We start from the raw sequence: 20,390 nt of genomic DNA, 5'->3' as shown, positions 1-20,390 counted from the left end.
AAGTTGGAGAGCAGCCACTGGTCAAGGTAACGTCCATCTGGGTTAGAATGTCTCTTCCCCACAGGGAAACGGGCAGGGCTAATACATAAGGCTGAAAACTACCTTGATGTCCTTCCTCATCTGCCCAGTGGAGGGCAGTGGCACTCAGCATGGGTGCTGAGACCTGGCCTATTCCTCTAATGGTGTCCTCCGCCTTGCACGTCGGCCAGGTGGAGGGCCAGTCTTGTTGTCTTATAATTGATCGATCGGCCCCGGTATCTAGCAGGCCCAGGAAGGATCTGCCTTGTACCTTAATAGTCAGCATGGGTCGAGACTCCAGAGACATATGGAGGCCCTCAAAAACTTCTCCAGAAGACCCAAATCCCTTATCTCTTCTCTGTCTGGGTCTACTCGGAAAGAATGTATGTAAGCTGGGTAAGAGCAAGAGCTGTGCCAGCTTATCACCTTTTGCAATGACCAGAGTACCTTGCTGAGATTGTACCATAATTTGGGCGTAACCTGTGAAATCTGAATCTACAACGCCTGGTATGACTGTTAGTCCTTTCAGGGCTGTGGATGCCCTCCCTATTATGAGCCCAACAGTCTTCGTTGGTAAGGGCCCTTTAAAGGAGGTCCCTATCAACTGGACACCCATGGAGGGGGTCAGTACGAGTCTGGAGGTGGCACAGAGGTCCAGTCCTGCTGATCCAGGGGATGCGCGAATTTGGACGGGTGTTGTGTCGCCGGATGGCATGCAGGGGGGTCCACCGAAAGGGTGGACCCCCTCTGCCCGTTTTTTGGGTCCTGTTCAGGACGGCCAGAAAGGCGCACACCCTGCGCATTGAAGGCTGACCTACAGTCTTCTGCGCGATGGGGTCCCTTGTGGCAACGGCCACATAGCCTGGTTGCCGCATATGGTCTACCAAACTGTTGAGTGGCAGGTGGTTGGCCTTTATTGGGACAGTTTCTCTTAATGTGTCCCAACTGGCCACAATGATAACATCCTCTTGGCTTTGTTCCTAGGTCTTTGGATTTCTTTGCAGCTACTTGTAAGGAGCTGGCTAGCATGGCAGCTAGACCTGCATTAGTTAACGGGCTACCAGCATCTCTGCAGAGCCGAACCCATTCCGTCAGGTTTTTTCCTCTGTTTTGTGCTAGGATAACTTTACATTCCTTGTTGCACTGCTCAAATATCATTTGTTTAACTACAGTCTCTGCCACTCCTGGATCTGAGAAAATTCTCTCAGCCGCAGTTTGCATTTTGGCTACAAAATCCACGAAGGGTTCTGTGGGGCCCTGATGTATGTTGCTGAGTGAGGCTTGAGCCTCTCCCTCACCTGTCAGCTTTTTCCAGGCTCCTACGAAACAACGGAAAATCTGGGCGTAGACTTCTTGAGGGAACCCTGTTGGATTCTGGGAGTGGGCACCTTTCCCCAATAGCATATCTGCATTCCATCCGCCATGTCTCCCCGCTGCGTTTTTCGCAGCTTGCTCCTCCGCTAACTCTTCGAACCATGCTTTCCAATCTATGTATCGGCCCTGGGGCAAGCAAGCACGGGCCAGCTGATATATATCTGCGGGCGTATGATTCAGGGTGGAAAGGTTTTCAACCATATTCAAGGTAAAAGGAGCATTGGGGCCATACTGATGGACAGCTTGCCTCAATTCCCTTAAAACTTTGTAATCATATGGCTCATACTGGTTATTACCTTGGGGATTGATAATAACCGGGTACGTCTCTGAGACTGGTTCTGGCTTAAGCGGCTGGTAACCACCCATCATACCGAAAGGTCTAAAGGCTGAAAAGGGGTTCCATTTCCAGAAATGTCTCCCTCCATCACTTGGTGACGTAAGGTCTCGAGGGCTCGCGTACGCAGGCGGGGGGTACGGCTGTAACTGCCCTTCCCATGACCAGCCTGCAGGGGGCTCCGGATCTCGCAATGGAGGGCAGACGGAATTACCTGATGCTGCCACTCGAGGGAGCCCTTGCCTACCATCCACCGGAAGGCGCCGCGTCTCTAGGGGCGCAGCGGTAGGCGCGGGCGGGGCGGAGGGCAGCGGGGGCGAGACCGGGAGCCCCCCCAGATCGATCAGCAGAGGTGCGCCTGCACTCTCGGCCTCGTCACCATCTGACTCTGAGTCAGAGTCGTCTGAACTAGCGCCAGACTCTGGCGGCTTACAAGTGGGCGGCTCACTTTCACAGGAGCCGTCCGCTAAAAGGGTCTTTAAGGGAGCTAACAAAGGTAAACTTCCGGACTGCCCCATGTTTGCAGTCGGCACTGTACTTTAATCACTCGGAGAGCTCTTCCGAGTCCCCGGGGCTACCTGAAAGCCCGCGGGCCTTAACTCTCACGTAATAAGAAGTACTCACCTTCTCGCGGTGATCAGGCGCGGGAAGTCCGCTGCGAGCTCAGGATGCACGTCCTTCTCAGTTCAAGAAGAGACAGTACGGCTCTCCTTGCAGAAGAGGTGTCGAGAGAGGAGGGTCCCCGTACGGGCCACCACTTGTCCGGCGCCGTCTCGCTCAGCTTCTGGTCCCCGGCCGGCGGAGGGAACAGGAGGGAGAGAGAGACAGACGCAGACAAACCGACTCAAGTGACAGACACGGGTTCGAGACATGCTGCAGTTGTGAGCACAGACCTTTACTGGAGCTAAGCTTGCAAGCTCTGTTACAAATTCCGCGCGGGACAGAATACCCCGCGGGGGAACAACCTCTATGCGGCCGTCAGGTACGGCTCCCTATGGGTCGTCTCCCCCCACCCTGTCCGGGTAACCTCTTATATACTGTGCCCAAACCCAATAGGTTAGTGCCACGTATACAGAGGTGATTGGAAGATAGGGTTGGTGGGCACGTGCGTCATACGCGGAAACAGGATGCGGGCGCCATCTTGACTCACTCGATGGGCGGGGGGGAACTCTAGAGCAGGCCGCAGCGTGTCCACTAGGCCAGACCCGGGAGGCGGCTCTCCACACTTTACCACTGGGGAAACCCTGGATATATGTGAAACATTAGGGACACCCAAATCAATAGGCCAAGTCATTGATCTTGAGGCTTACTCTTGTGAAGCTTATATAGGTAGCAGAGAAGCTTAGCCTACCTATAGGTAAGCCTATAGTTACTTCTTCTTTTGTTGCTCAGCTGTAGCTTCAATCTCTCTACGCCCAACTCTGTAAGTGAAATCATTGCCCTCCCCCCTACGTAGGACATGACATCCAGGAGTGAAAGGCTCCCTGGTGATATGGGAGATGACTCCCAGGGATGAGTCCAGCCCTGACACTGTGGGACCAACAATTCCATCCTGACCAAAAGGTGGAGAAGTATAACTAATAAAGTAGGCAGTGGCTGAAAGAGTTCAAATAGAGTCAAGAGGCTACTCTGGAGGTCACTCTTACACAAGCTTCAGTTAGACATTGCTTCCTAGCATAGCTTCCCAAACCCCAACCAAAACCATTCCAGCCAATCTTAAAGAACACCTGGGGCAATATATAAGATTCTAGAAAGTTTCCATGCACTAGGGTAACCTTCCAGAAACTTACAACCTTCAGATGGGTCCCTGGACTAGCTAAGTCCTGAAACCTAGAGGACCCAGCCTTTCCAGAACATCAGCCAGTTCAATCTCCCTATCCCAAATTATCCGCAGCCCCTTCCAACATGAAAAAGTTAGGATGGCCATGGCCCAAATACCCCTTTGCTTTGTATGTATATTATGCAATAAAAAATTTTTAATAAAAATTCAATTTAAAAGGCCAGGTCTGATGTCTCAAGGATAGGGGGTGGGGGTGGGAGGGTGGCAGCAATATTTGGCAATGTCTGGAGGCAATTGTGGTTACCACAACTGGGGGTGACGGTGGTTGAGGGTTTGCAGCTAGTGGATAGAGAGGCCAGGGATGCTGCTTAAGCATTCTACAATGCACAGGACAGACTCCACCCCCACCCACCCACCCCCAAGAAAAGAATTACCAGGCCCAAAACGTCAATGGTCCCAAAATTGAAAAACCTTAGCTAAAGGAATGGCATTTAAATGGAGAGATTTTAGGCATCAGGCAGAGGAGATATCTCAGTGAGATAGCACTTCACAAGGCAATAATAACAAAAAGCTCATTTATTGAAGATTTAATTGTAGCAGTAACCCTTTGAATGTAATCTTAAAACTATAAGCAAGCTGTGAATGTGAGCTCTTGGTCTTACAAAGGAGCAATATCTAAATGTAAAGTCTGCACCCAGATATGAATAATCTTTCATCTATTGTTCCAGACCTGAAGGTATCATGTCCTAGGTGTCACAGAGTATGTAAATCCTAAAGGAAGTACTAAATAACTGAGATAAGGAACTAATGAAGTTTTCTAGACCCCTGTTACCTGTTACCCAAGATGATTATCTTTCTTTGTCTCTAATGTGTACAAAATCCAATTGAAAAATCACTAAGGAGAGGCAGATTTTGGAAACCTTCCCCTACTCTCCTGTCAGCATAAATAAACTGCTTTTTTCTGCCTCAGCCATTCGATGTATCTGTACATTTGATGGCACCAAGTGATGAGCCCAGATTTGGGGAGGGCCAGTCTGCAAAATAGAGGGGAGACTGGTGGAGGTAAAAGAAATATATACAAATATTTATTTTTGCCCACTACCTTTCTTCCTAACTTCCATTGGATATGTGAAAATGTCTTTTGCTCATTTAAGAGCTATTCTGCATTTTATAGAATCTAAGTTTCCATCAATTATAAAACACAAAATTATTTTATGTACCACTAGGGACATAATTTATGTCACTGATTGTAAGATGCATCCTCATTTCAGAGATGTTAAAATATGGGAAAATAGGCATCTTAGAATCATTGAAATACAATAGTCTATATTCTATTTTTATTCCTCTGGTGATTATCCTAAAATTTCAAAATCCACTATATATACTCAATGTCTCAAAATTCTATCTGTCTAATATCTTCCCCCTTAAACAAGTAAAGACCCTTAACCTGTACTCACCTCCTTCTGTTCCCCTGCTCACCTTCAATATTGGCATCTACCATAGTTTTGTTCCATAAAGTTGTGGACACGGTTGGGGGAAATTTTAAAATAAAATCTCTTGCCAACCCAGAAAATCCTCTCCACAAATGTGGAAAAGAGAACAAATGCTTATTTGTAGAAAAAGAGAACATAATGCTTCTTATTGAATAAGCATTAAACCAGACTGTGATATATCACAGGCAATCTGCTACTGAGATTGCAAAACCAGAATAAAATCTCACCCTTTATATATTGCTCAGCCAATCCATTTTTATACTTGTATTTAAGATTAATGGTAATTTGTCTCATGTTACAGATTTCATAGCACCACTTGCTATGCATTACTTCACAGTGCAACTAAATTTACCTTGTAATTGAAGTACTCATCTATGCTACTCCAATTAACCAACTTTGTCCAAAGGAAGAATAAAACTCTTAATCTCTATGACATGCAAGTACTTATGGCTTGGAACAACTGATCAAGGAGATTGGGTGCTATCTTCCTTGATGTTTACATTCAAAAAGATGGCTTCCAGGCCCTTAAAAGAAACCTTTCAGGGTTATATAAGGTTAGCAGGAGGCTTATTTAGCTTTATAAAATTATTCACATGGATATCAAAAGGACAGAGGAAGGATTTACAAGTACTAGATTTTTCAAGAAAATGCTCTAAGAAAAGGGAAGGGGGGCACAGTCCCAACAGGGAAATTTAAATTTTACTTTTATTCACCCTTACAGTTTCCCCCTTTCATTACACTTTTATAGTAGCACTGGAATGGCCCATCCCTATTGCCATTTCTGCCTTTCTTTAGTTTGCAGCCATCTAAATAACCAGCAAGTCTGTATGGTAAAATAACAAAGCAAATATCAGAAACAACTGTCTGAATTTAAAAATTCAGCATATCATTTTTTTACTTTTAAACTTTTTATTATAAAATATAATATATACACAAAGCACAGAAAGAAAAATGCAGTAATTTTCAAAGTGCATGTCAACAAGTAGTTACACAACAGATCCCAGAGTTTGTCATGGGCTACCATACCATCCTCTCATATTTTTCCTTCTAGCTGCTCAAAAACACTAGAGGCTAGAAGGAATATTAATCTAGTGATTCAGCAGCTATACTCATTTGTTAAATCCCATTTTCTCTGTTATACCACCTCCTTCTCCTTTTTATAAAATATTTTTATTGAGAAATCTTCACACACATATAGTCCATATATGGTATACAATCAATGGCTCACAATATCATCACATAGCTGTATATTCATCACCATCATCATTTTTAGAACATTTTCATCACTGAAGAAAAAGAAATTTAAAAAACCCTCATAGTGCTCAAATATAGACCCTCTCATCTATGGACATTTGATCTTTGATAACGCAGTCAAGCCAACTCACCTGGGACAGAACAGTCTCTTCAATAAATGATGCCTAGAGAACTGGATATCCATATGCAAAAGAATGAAAGAGAACCCGTATCTCATACCCTATACAAAAGTTAACTCAAAATGGATCAAAGATCTAACATTAGGTCTAAGACCATAAAGCAGTTAGAGGAAAATGTAGGGAGATATCTTATGAATCTTACAATTGGAGGCGGTTTCATGGACCTTAAACCTAAAGCAAGAGCACTGAAGAAAGAAATAAATAAATGGGAGCTCCTCAAAATTAAACACTTTTGTGCATCAAAGAACTTCATCAAGAAAGTAGAAAGACAGCCTACACAATGGGAGACAATATTTGGAAATGACATATCAGATAAAGGTCTAGTATCCAGAATTTATAAAGAGATTGTTCAACTCAACAACAAAAAGACAACCAACCCAATTACAAAATGGGAAAAAGACTTGAATAGACACCTCTCAGAGGAGGAAATACAAATGGCAAAAAGCCACATGAAGAGATGCTCAATGTCCCTGGCCATTAGAGAAATGCAAATCAAAACCGCAATGAAATATCATCTCACACCCACCAGAATGGCCATTATCAACAAAACAAAAAATGACAAGTGCTGGAGAGGACGTGGAGAAAGAGGCACACTTATCCACTGTCGGTGGGAATGTCAAATGGTGCAACCACTGTGGAAGGCAGTTTGGCACTTCCTCAAAAAGCTGAGTATAGAATTGCCATACGACCCAGCAATACCATTGCTAGGTATCTACTCAAAGGACTTAAGGGCAAAGACACAAACGGACATTTGCACACCAATGTTTATAGCAGCATTATTTACAATTGCAAAGAGATGGAAACAGCCAAAATGTCCATCAACAGACGAGTGGCTAAACAAACTTTGGTATATACATACGATGGAATATTATGCAGCTTTAAGACAAGATAAACTTATGAAGCATGTAATAACATGGATGGACCTAGAGAACATTATGCTGAGTGAGACTAGCCAAAAACTAAAGGACAAATACTGTATGGTCCCACTGATGTGAACCGACATTCGAGAATAAACTTGGAATATGTCATTGGTAACAGAGACCATCAGGAGTTAGAAATAGGGTAAGATAATGGGTAATTGGAGCTGAAGGGATACAGACTGTGCAACAGGACTGAATACAAAAACTCAAAAATGGACAGCACAATACTACCTAATTGTAAAGTAATCATGTTAAAACAATGAATGAAGCTGCATCTGAGCTATACTTTTTTAATATATTTTTTGTATTTTTTATTTTTATTTTTCTCTATATTATCATTTTATTTCTTTTTCTCTTATCTTGCTATTTCTTTTTCTAAATCGATGAAAATGTACTAAGGAATGATCATACATCTATGTGATGATATTAAGAATCACTGATTGTATATGTAGAATGGAATGATTTCTAAATGTTGTGTTAGTTAATTTTTTTAATAAAAAAAAAACCCTCATATATCCCACACCCCATACCCCTCACTCTCATTGGCCACTAGTATTTCAATTTACCCAATTCTTTACCTTTTATCCCCTCCTAATATTTATTTATTGTTATCCATTTTTTATTATTCATCTGTCCATACCCTGGATAAAAGGAGCATCAGACACAAGGTTTTCACAATCACACGGTCACATTGTAAAAGCTATATAGTTATACAATCATTTTCTAAGAATCAAGGCTACTAGAAGTGTAACAAATAAGGTATTAGTGGCTAAGAATGTTCAAATAGAGTCGAGAGGCTGCTCTGGAGGTTCTCTTATGCAAGCTTCAGTTAGACATTGCTACCATCATAACTTGCCAACCCCCAACCAAAACCACTCCTGCCAATCCTAAAGAACACCTAGGGCAATATATAAGATTCGACAAAGATTCCATGCACTGAAGTAACTTTCCAGAATCTTACAACCTCCAGATGAATCCCTGGACCAGATAAGTCCTGAAACCTAGAGGGCCCAGCCTATCCAGAATATCAGCTAGTTCCACCTCCCTACCCCGTATTATTGACAGCCCCTTCCAAAATGAAAAAGGTAGAATGGGCATAGCCCAAATACCCCTAAAGAGTAGGGTAGAAAGATCAAAGCTGATAGCGGAGTTATACAGAGAAGGTAGGATTTAACAAATGAGTATGATTGCTGAGTCATTATATTGATATTTCCGTTAGTCTCCAGTACCTTTTACTTAGCCAGAAGTAAAAACCTGAAATTACGGAAATTAACCCATTCCAAACTCTGAAATTTTTTCTACAACTAATTGCTGTGATGGACTTTAAAATTTATTGCTCTTTTGTATATATGTTATTTATCACAAAATAAGGAAAAAAAGAGAAGTAGGAGTATGACAGAGATGATAGGATTTAACAAATGAGTATGGCTGTTGAATCATTATATTGATATGTCTTTTAGTCTCCGGTGTCTTGGAGCAGCTCGAAGAAAAAATGAAAAATCATGGATTTGTATAACCCATACCAAACTTTAAAATCTGTTCTATAACTACTTATTAAAATGTACTTGGAAATTTATTGCTTTTTCATATATGATATATTTCACAATATGAAAAACACTAAAAAAAAAAAAAAGAAAATAATCAAGGGGGCGGTGCAACCACGGCTCAGTGGCAGATTTCTCGCCTGCCATGCCAGAGACCCAGGTTCGATTCCTGGTGCCTGCCCATGCAAAAAAAAAAAAAAAAAAAAGAATCAAGGCTACTGGAACACAGTTCAACAGTTTCAGGTTTCAGGTACTTCCCTCTAGCCACTCCAACACACCATCAACTAAAAAGGGATACTCATATAATACATAAAAATAACCTTCAGGATAAGCTCTCAACTCTGAAATCTCTTAGCCACTGAAACTTCATTCTGTCTCATTTCTCTCTTCCCCTTTTTGGTCAAGAAGGTTTTCTCAATCCTGTAATTCTGGGTCCTATCTCATCCCAGGTGTCCTGTCCCATCTTGCCAGAAGATTTATACCCTTGGGAGTCATGTCCCATGAGGGGGAAGGGCAGTGAGTTCACCTACCAAGTTGGCTTAGAGTCAGTATATCATTTGACTTGGGGGGAAACCTTTAAATATGTCATACCAATGGTGAATGGTTAATTAAAGTTAATTCCTGAGTAGCAATGCACAAAAATTCTCTTTCATCACGCATTGATTTCACTGTTGTCTTTATTGCTTAAGCTTTCTTAAAGCATGCTGTCTTAAATCTTCTGAGACTTTGTATGCCTCAGACTGACTTTATTCTACCCTCTATAAAAGTTTATTTCTTTCAACATTGTGAAATTACCACACCATTGTCTTCATGCTTCCAGTGTGGTGTTTGAAAGGTCTGCTATCACTTTATTCATATGTAATTATAATCACAAGTAACCCGTGATTTCTCTCTTGCAGTCTTAAAAATTTTCTCTGTCTTGCATATTCTTAAATGTCATTGTGTCTAGAAGTGCGTATATGTGTGTGTTTTATCCATTCTGTTCAGCATGCTATAATCCCTTTAAAAATGAGGTCTTTTATCTAATTTTGAGAAATTCTCATTCAGTAATGATTTAAGTATTTCCTCGTTTCCGATCACCATGCTCTCTCCTTATGAAGCTATTATTAGATGAATTTTGACATTTATGTTTGTAGCCTCCCTGTTAATTAACTTTTCTTTCATTTACTCTATCTCCATCCATACCTGGTGACTTCTATGAGAGTTCTTCAGACTCTTTTCTTCAGTTTAGTAACTGCTTTTCAACTGCATCCGTTCTAATATTCAACCTATCCACTGAGTTATTTACTTGAGCAATTGATCTTTCTCTTTCATATCCAGTATCTCTAGTAAATTTTTCTGTATAGCTTTTCAGTCCTGGGGAGATTTGTAAGCCTGGACACTCATAAGAGTTTGGAAGATTGGTAAGTCTTAGAGAAGGGTGCATCTTGAGATGCCACATGGGCTCAGGCAATCCTTCTTCATTTCCCTCCCAAGCCTATGACTCCCTAGGGAAGCTTCTAGGACTTCTGCCTTAGCAACCTAAAGAGGGTGTGTAGGAAACTGTGGTATATATGTTCAACGGAATATTCTGCAGCTGTAAGAAGGAATTAAGTCCTGAAGCATGCAACAACATGGATGAAACTTGAGGACATCATGTTGAGTGGCATAAGCCAGACACAAAAGGACAGATGTTGTATAGTCTCACTGTGGTAGTTAGATTCAGTTGTCAACTTGGCCAAGTGAAGGCACCTAGTTCTGTTGCTGTGGACATGAGCCAATGGCATGTGAACCTCATCGGTTGCCGATTACATCTGCAGTCAGCTAGGAGGCGTGCCTGCTGCAATGAATGACGTTTAACTTAATTGGCTGGTGCTTAAATGAGAGAGCTCAACGTAGCACAGCCCAAGCAGCTCGGCATGCCTCATCTCATCACTTGCAGCTCAGCCCAGGCCTTTGGAGATGCAGAAAGGAATCACCCTGGGGAAAGTTGTTGGAACCCAGAGTCCTGGAGAGAAAGCCAGCAAAGATCATCCTGTGCCTTCCCACATAAGAAAGAACCTCAGATGAAAGTTAGCTACCTTTTCTCTGAAGAATTAACGAATTAAATCCCCTTTTATTATAAGCCAATTCATCTCTGGTATGTTGCATTCCAGCAGCTAGCAAACTAGAACACTCACTAATATGAACTAATTTTAATGAACAAATTCTGGGAGTTATAATCTAGAGTATAGGTTAGCAGGAGATAGAAAGAGGATAAAAAATGGGCAGATGATGTTTAAGTTGTACAGAATGTTTAGTGAGGTTGATTGTAAGTGTTCAGAAATGGATGGAGGCGATGGTACCACAATACTATAAGTATAATTAACAGTGCTGAGTGTGAGTATGGTTGAAAGGGAAAGTCCAGGGTTCTGTATGTCATTAGAAGGAAAGCTAGAAGATAAAACATGGCTCGGTACAACATAGCAAAACCTGTTGTAGATGATGACTGTAGTTAATTGTACAAGCATAAGAAAGTTCTTACATGAACTAAATTGTACATCACTAGTACAAGGTATAGGTATATGGGAAAAAATACAATTAATGCCAACTAAGGATTGTAGTTAACAGTAACATTGTAATATTCTTTCATCAGTTGTAACAAAGGTACTATACAAAAGCTAAGCATCAATAATAGGGGAATATAAGAGGTATGGGATTTTTTTTCTGGAGCAGTGAGAATATTCTCAAATTGATTGTGTTGGTGAATGCATAACTATGCAAATATACAAAGTACCATTGATTGTACATTTTGGATGGATTGTATGGTGTGTGAATGAAACTGAGAAAGAAAGAAAGAAAAGAAAAATAGGATGTGTAGAGAACAAGGGATAGGGATATTATGCTTTGTTGTAACTGCTAGCTCAGAGAGTGAAGGGAGAGATGAGGAGGGAATACTCATTTACTGGCCAGCCAGACTCAAACTTTTTCTATGAGCTTCCAACCCCACTATGCTTCAGTGTTATTTTGCCATATCAGGTTGGCACTGGACCAAACTTGCCAATTTTCTGGCCTGTGGTATTGTTCTGGTTTGAAGCTCTTATGTACCCTAGAAAAGCCATGGCCTTTTTCCTAATCCAATCTTGTGGGGCAATTGTGGATGTGTCCTTTTGATTAGATGGAGATGTGACTCTGCTGATTCAAAGTCAGCCTTGATTAGTTTACTGGAGTCCTTTAAAAAAGGAGACATTTTGGAGAAAACACAGATGCTTCAAAGCTGACAGAGATACAAACATTTGGAAATGCTTGGAGTGCCAACAGAGAGAGAAAACACCTAGACACATGGACGTTTGGAGATGCAGAGCCCAGCAGAAATTGACACATGCCTTCCCATGAGATACTAAGCAAGCCAGAACCCAGAGTTGTGTCCTGTGTCCTGAAGGAGCTAAGTGAAGGACCACAGAGGCTTAGAGAGGAAACCACTGGCATCAGAAACTGGAAGTCACAGAATCAGGAACAAGAATCAGAAGACGCCAGCCATGTGCTTTCCCATGTGACAGACATAGGCCTTTCTTGAGTTAAGGTATCTTTCTCTAGATGCCTTAGTTTGAACGTTTTTATGGCCTTAGAACTGTAAAACTGTAACTTAATACATTCCTTTTTTAAAGGCCATTCCATGTCTGGTATATTGCATCCAGCAACATTTAACAAACTAATACATATATTCACAAGACAGATAATGAGCCTTCCAGAAAATGTGAGGCGAGAAAAGAACACAATTAGAAAGCTTCACCTCAGCTGATCCTCTATATGTGGCCATCTCATCCCCCACTGAGGATCAAACCATCATGAGTTTGTTGCTGGGAGCTGTTCTGAAATCCAACAACCTCCTCACGGCTTCTGTGGCATCTGCAGGATTGGGTGTGGGGAAAGAAGTCCACATGGTACACCATCTTCAACTGGAACCAGATTTGCATTTACATTTGAATAAGCATTTTAAGTCATTAATAATAGTAACAACAGCAGTAGCAACTAAAATATATTTATAGCATTTATACTACATGACAGGTACTGGCCTATGTGCTTTATGTATGCTAGCTCATTTTATCATCATAGTGATTCTATGAGTTAGATATTGTAGCTGTCCCCAGTTTACTCTTGAGAAAAGTTTACTCTTGAGGCTGAGAAAGTTTGTGACTTACACACAGGCACAGTGCTAGCAAGTTGAGAAGCCATAATTTGAACCCATGCAGTTTGTTTCCATAGTTTGCTCTCTCAAGGCTAGTGCTCCTAATGATTCTACCATTCTACTATTAATTAGAATCTATGTCCATCCACTGAACAAGAAAATAACTTCCAACAGGACTGAATGCAAAAACTCAGAAATGGACAGCACAATACTACCTACTACCTGACTATAATACAATTACGTTAAAACACTGAATGAGGCTGAATGTGAGAACGATAGAGGGAGGAGGGCTGGGGGCACAAATGAAACCAGAAAGAAAGATAGACAATAAAGATTGAGATGGTATAATCTAGGATTGCCTAGAGTGTATAATGACAGTGACTAAATGTACAAATTTAAAAAATGTTTTTGCATGAGGAATGTCATTACTGCAGGGTGCTGAAAATAGATGGTAATTAATATGTTAAAATTTCAACTTATGTGTGAGACTAAAGCAAAAAAATGTTTATTTGGTACAAAATTTATATATTAACTAATATAACTTAAGTAGATTGCTTGGTTGAATGACATAAGTACATGGAACCATGGGTAGGACATCAGATCTTGTTGATTTGCCCAGAGTGATGCCCTGATGAATCCCAGAGTGATTTGATCAGTGACTGGAAAAGTATTTACAAAGTCCCCTTTGGGGAATGGTGAGAATAGGGGAAAATTCAACCTCCCCAAGTTGAACTCTTGATATTCTCACAAGCAGTGTGGACAACCAAAGTTAGAGGCTGAGCCCCCAGTCTTGGGGGTTGTTCATATGAAACTTAACCCCACAAAGGATAGGTCAAGCCTACTTAAAATTAGGCCTAAGAGTCACCCCCAAGAGAACCTCTTTTGCTGCTCAGATGTGGCCTCTCTCTCCAGCCAACACAACAAGCAAATTCACCAACCTCCCCCTGTCTACGTGGGACATGACTCCCAGGGGTGTGGACCTTCCTGGCAATGTGGGACAGAAATTGGAGAATGAGCTGTGACTCAGCATCAAGGGACTGAGAAAATCCTCTCAACCAAAAGGGGGAAGAGTGAAATTAGACAAAGTGTCAATGGCTGAGAGATTCCAAACAGAGTCGAGAGGTTATCCTGGAGGTTATTCTTATGCATTAAGTAGATATCACCTTGTTACTCAAGATATAATGGAGAGGCTGGAGGGAACTGTCTGAAAATGTAGAGCTGTGTTCCAGTAGCCATGTTTCTTGATGATGATTGTATAATGATATAGCTTTCACAATGTGACTGTGTGATTGGGAAAACCTTGTGTCTGATGCTCCTTTTATCTACCTTGTCAACAGACGAGTAGAACATATGGAATAAAAATAAATAATAGGGGGAACAAATGTTAAAATAAATTTAGTTTGAAATGCTAGTGATCAATGAAAGGGAGGAGTAAGGGGTATGGTGTGTATGGTTTTTTTTCTGTTTTCATTTTATTTCGGTTGTCTTTTTATTTCTTTTTCTGAATTAGTGCAAATGTTCTAAGAAATGATCATGATGATGAATATGCAACTATGTGGTGATATTGTGAATTACTGAATATATATGTAGAATGGAATAATCACATATTAAGAATGTTTGTGTTTCCTGTAATTTTTTTTTAAAAAAACACACCTTTAATTCCAAAAAAAAAAAAAAGAAAATAACTTCTCTTCTCTTTCCTACCCCTCCTACTCCATCTTCCATCTTTAATTATCTGGAATTTTAGCTCAAGATTGTAATTTAAAAGTCTTATAATAAAAACTTATTTAGAGGTGGGACAAGATGGCAGCATGGAATTTGGTCTATCTTCTAGGGTAGCTGGTGAATGGCCGGCAACTGTATGAAACAACTGTTTGAGGGACTTCAGTGACCAGTTGCACATTGTGCACTAGTCACGAATGGTGTAACGGTCGAGATCCTGCTCAGAATTGTGAGTCGTCCAAGTTGTGGTTGCTGGCGCCCCTCCCCAGTGGGCATAATGAGCTAGTTCCCTGAAGGAATGAGAGGCTTTTCTTGGCCCGCTGAGACCACCCACCCTGCCGGGTGCTGCAAATAGCCAAGCACCAAACCCCAACCAGGATCATTCTAGCCAATCCTAAAGAACACCTAGAGCAATATATAAGATTCCACTAGGGTTCCGTGCCCTAGAGTAACTTTCCAGAAACCTACAACCTCCAGATGGGTCCCTGGACCAAATAAGTCCTGAAACCTGGAGGGGCCAGCCTCTCCAGGACATCAGATAGTTTCATCTCCCTACCCCATATTATTATTTTTATTTATTTTGTATTATCAAACCGAAACAACATACAAACATGAACATTCTTAACATACAAACATTCCGTGTATGGTGTACAATCAATGGTTCACAATATCATCATATAGTAGTATATTCATCACCATGATCATTTTTTAGAACATTTGCATCACTCCAGAAAAAGAAATAAAAAGAAAAAAGAAAAAACTCACACATACCATACCCCTTACCCCTCCCTCTCATTGACCACTACTATTTCCATCTACTCAATAGATTTTAAACTTTGTTCTCCCTATTTTTTTCTATATCCCTTACCACTCCCTTTCATCGTTCACCAGTATTTCAATCTACTCAATTTATTTTAACACTTGTACCCCCTATTATTTATTTATTTTTAATCCATATTTTTTACTCATCTTTCAATATTGTATATAAAAGGAGCATCAGTCACAAGGTTTTCACAATCACACAGTCACATTGTAAAAGTTATATCTTTATATAATCATCTTTAAGAATCTAGGCTACAGGCACACAGCTCAATCAACAGCTTCAGGTACTTCCCTCTAGCCACTCCAAATACAGCATGAACTAAAAAGGGGCATCTATACAATGCATAAGAATAACATCCTGGATAATCTCTCGACTCCATTTGAAATCTCTCAGCCACTGAAACTTCATTTTGTCTCATTTCTCTCTTCCCTCTTTTGGTCAAGAAGGCTTTCTCAATCCCTTAATGCTGGGTTCTGGCTTATCCTGGGATTTCTGTTCCACACTGCCAGGGAGATTTGTCCTCCCATATAGGGGGAGGACAGTGAGTTCACCTGCTGAGTTGGCTTAGAGAGAGAGGCCACATCAAAGCCACAGAAGAGGTTCTCTAAGGGTGAATCTTAGGCCTAATTTTAAGTAGATTTAGCCTATCCTTTGCAGGAATAAGGTTCAAAGGGCCAAACCCAAAAATTGAGGGCTTGCTGGATTGGTTTGGTTGTCCCCACTGCTTGCGAGAATATCAGAAATTCTCCAAATGGGGAAGTTGAATATTTTCTCCTTTACCCCCAGTGCCCCAAGGGGACTTTGCAAATTCTTCTTTATTCACTGCCCTAATTACTCTGGGATATATCGGGCATCACACCAACCCGGACAAACTGACAAAGTCTCCTGCTCAATTCAAGATTTCATGTACTTATGGTGTTCAACTAAACTGACCATACAAGTTAAATTAGGAATTGCACTACCCAAAGTATAAATTTTGCACCAAATAAACATCTCTCCTTTGGTCTTACACAAAAGTTGAACTTTTAAAACATGCATGATATCGTCCTTTACCCAGTCTTCTGATTTACCATAGCCCTATCCAGATCAGCTTCATTCATATCTCTAGCCAAAGTCTGATCACTTTTTCAACTTTTTAAACAGTTCCTGTATAATGTACTACTGACTTTCATAGCTTCAGAGCTCTAAGTCTGAGCCTCAGGTGTCACATAAATACCCAAAGTTTCTGGGGACATATACGAACATTTTTTTAAACTTTTTCAAACTTTTGTATTGTATAATATAACGTATATACAAAGCAATGAAAGAAAAAAGCAATAATTTTCAAAATAGTTACAGGTCAGATCCCAGAGTTTGTCATGGGCTACCGTACTATCATCTCAGGTTTTTCCTTCTAGCTGCTCCCAAATAGAAGAGGTTAGAAGGAATAAATATTTTTTATAATCACAATGGAATTTTTTCTTTTTTTGTGAAAAATAACATAAATATAAAAAAGCAATAAATTTCTAAGCATAGCACCACAAGTAGTTGTAGAACATATTTCAGAGTTAGACATAGGTTACAATCCATCACAATCGACTTTTTCCTTCTTTTTTGTGAACAATAACACATATACAAAACAGCTATAAATTTCAAAGCACAGCACCACAATTAGTTGTAGAACATATTTCAGAGTTTGACATGGGTTACAGTTTCACAGTTTTAGGTTTTTACTTCTAGCTGCTCTAAAATACTGGAGACTAAAAGAAATATCAATTTAATGATTCAGCAACCATATTCATTTGTTAAACCCTACCTTCTCTGTATAACCCCACTGTCACCTTTGATCTTTCTATCCCACCTTATGGGTGTTTGGGCTATGCCCATTCTAACTTTTTCATGTTGGAAGGGGCTATCAATAACATGGGGTAGGGAGATGGAACTAACTGATGTTCCGGAGAGGCTGGGCCATCTAGGTTTCAGGACTTATCTCAATAAAAATGTTTTCAAAAAATAAAAAAAGGATATCAAGAAGACACTGGAGGAGTATAAGGAAGAATTTGAAAGAATAAATAGAAAAATAGCAGATCTCACAGAGGAGAAAGATACTGTAGACCAAATTTAAAATACGCTAGAGACACGCAATAGTAGATTTGAAGAGGAAGAAGAAAGAATAAGTGAGCTAGAAGAAAGGATGATGGAACTTGAATGGGAAAAAAGAACAAATGGCAAGAAAGATGGAAAAAATGGAACAGGATTTCAGGGAAATGATGAATAAGAAGAGCACAAATATAAAAATCATAGGTGTCCCTGGAGGAGAAGAGAAGAGTAAAGGACTAGGAAGGTTACTAGAAGAGATATTGAGGGAAAACTTCCCAACCCTTATAGAAGACATAAATATGCAAATCAAAGGTACCCAACGAACCCCAAATAGAATAAATCCAAATAGGCATACTTGATAAATGCACAGCTATATGATGATATTATAAACCATTGATTATATCTTTGGATAATTACATGGTATGTGAATCTATAATATACATCAATTTAAAAATTAAAAAACACACATACATCAAATCATCAGTGAAATCCAAAAAAAAGATAATAAACTTAGTCAGTATTATCTTTTTTAAGTATAATTATACTGACAATTTTTAAATCAGTCAAAAGATGCTATTTGCTGTGCATTTACCATAAACTAGCTACTCTGCTAAAGGATTTGTTTGTTTAGTAGCCATCTAATGTAATGTCATATCATTACCCCTATTTTTTCTGGATACAGTGCCTCTTGCTAATGGAACCCACAATTCCAATCCCTCTATTATGTGGTTTGCACAGGAGCCGCCATCTTACCAACCATGCCTTTTAGCCACAGTTCATGACTCAAGGTTGGTTACCTGATCCAAGAACAGCCAGTTAGAACTCATCCTTGAGAATTTTGAATTTAATCCAGAGAGGATATGGTAACAGGAATCACAAAATCTGAACTCAGGAGCTAATAGCAGCCAGGGTTCTACCTTACTGAGGGAAGTAGTAAGGAAGAATAAAACTGACACTCAGAGAGACAGATATGAAAGCTGGGGAGAGAGCAAGAGAAAAAGAATCCTGGAGTTATTTAAGATCTTGATTTCAATTGTTTTTGAGGATCAGCTGTATCCTTGTGGTTTGGTTGTTCATCTCCTTCAATTCATTTCCCTTTTTCCTTAAGTAAGTTTGAGTTGTATTCTTGTCATTTCTAATAAAAGCATTCTTATTAACACAAAAAAGAGTATGCATTCTATTCCATTGTATAGCTATTCCATAATTTTTATAACAGGTTCCTTAATAATGGTTTCCAAACTTTTATTACAAAAAAAAATGCTGCAATACTGGACTTGTACATGTAAAAAAAAAAAAAAAGCATACTCCAAGACTCCAATCAGACTGTCAAATGTTGAAGAGAAGCAGAAAATGCTGAAAGCAGCAAGAGAAAAAGCTATCTACTACCTACAGGGGAAACCACGTAAGACTGAGTTCTGACTACTTAGAAGGCACCATAGAGGTGAGAAGGCAGTGGTATGATATATTTAAGATTCTGAATGAGAAAGACTTCAAGCCAAGAAACCTTTATCCAGTCAAGTTGTCCTTTAAAATTGAGGGAGAGATTAAAATCATCTCAGACAAACAAATGTTGAAAGAATTTGTGAAAAGAGACCTACCCTACAAAAAAATTCTAAAGAGAGTTCTACTGGTTGGAAAATAAAAAAGATAGGAGAGGGAGGAGGGTATAAAATTGAAGAGTATCAGTAGGGTAAATTAAAGGATAAAAAGAGAGAGAAAAGGACAAAAATATATAGATCTGACAAGTAAACTAAAGGAATAAAATGGCAGATTCAAGAACTGTCTTTACATTAATAACTTTGAATGTTAATGGACTAAACTCACCAATTAAAAGATACCAATTGGCAGAATGAGTTAAAAAACAGGATCCATCTATATGCTGCTTACCAGAGACTCATCTTAGACCCAAGGACATAAATAGATTGAAAGTGAAAGGATGGAAAAAGATCTTCTATGCAAGCTATAACCAAAAGAAACCAGAAGTAGCTTTACTAATAGCAGATAAAATAGACTTTAAATGCAAAGATGTCATAAGAAACAAGGAAGGACACTACATTTTAATAAAAGGGACAATTCACCATGAAGAAATAACAATCATAAATGTTTTTGCTTCCAATAAGGCACTCCAAAGTACACGAGGAAAACATTGGCAAAATTGAAGGGAGCAATAGACTTTTCAACAATAGTAATGGGAGACTTCAATACACCAGTCTCCTCTATACACAGAACAACCAGATAGAGGATCAACAAGCAAATAGAGAACTTAAACAATTTGATAAATGAATTGGACCTGAAAGGCATATATAGATCACTACACCCCAAAACACCAGGATATACATTCTTCTCTAGTGCTCATGAAACGTTCTCTAGGGTAGGTCATATGCTGGAGCACAAAACAGGTATTTATAAATTTAATAAGATTGGAATTATTCAAAGCACTTTCTCTGACCACAACATAATGAAGCTGGAAATTAATAACTACTAAAGAACCAGAACTTTCACAAATACGTCTCAAATCTATGATCAAGTAATCTTCAACAAGTCCCCCAAATCCACTGAATTGAGACAGAATAGTCTTTTTCAATAAATGGGCACGAGAGAACTGGATATCAATAGCCGAAAGAATGAAAGAGGACCCCTATATTACACCCTATACAAAAATTAATTAAAAATGGATCGAAGATCTAAATATAAGAGCTAGTACCATAAAACTCTTAGAAGAA

The 20,390-nt window shown here is 39.9% G+C and overlaps 1 protein-coding gene and 1 pseudogene across 1 annotated transcript in view; one reads left to right on the top strand and one right to left on the bottom strand.

Annotated features, from left to right (window-relative positions):
* Positions 1 to 20,390, top strand: part of LOC143672062 (putative protein SSX6) — a 65,224-nt gene that overhangs the window by 32,610 nt on the left and 12,224 nt on the right. The gene's annotated exons all lie outside the window — the stretch shown is intronic.
* LOC143672061 (cell division control protein 42 homolog) overlaps positions 1 to 20,390 on the bottom strand; it is a 39,917-nt pseudogene that overhangs the window by 9,618 nt on the left and 9,909 nt on the right.

This window comes from Tamandua tetradactyla, chromosome X (genome assembly GCF_023851605.1).
Source record: "Tamandua tetradactyla isolate mTamTet1 chromosome X, mTamTet1.pri, whole genome shotgun sequence".
NCBI lineage: Eukaryota > Metazoa > Chordata > Mammalia > Pilosa > Myrmecophagidae > Tamandua > Tamandua tetradactyla.
The sequence above is the reverse complement of the archived record's forward strand: the minus strand, read 5'-3'. Positions and strand labels throughout refer to the sequence as shown.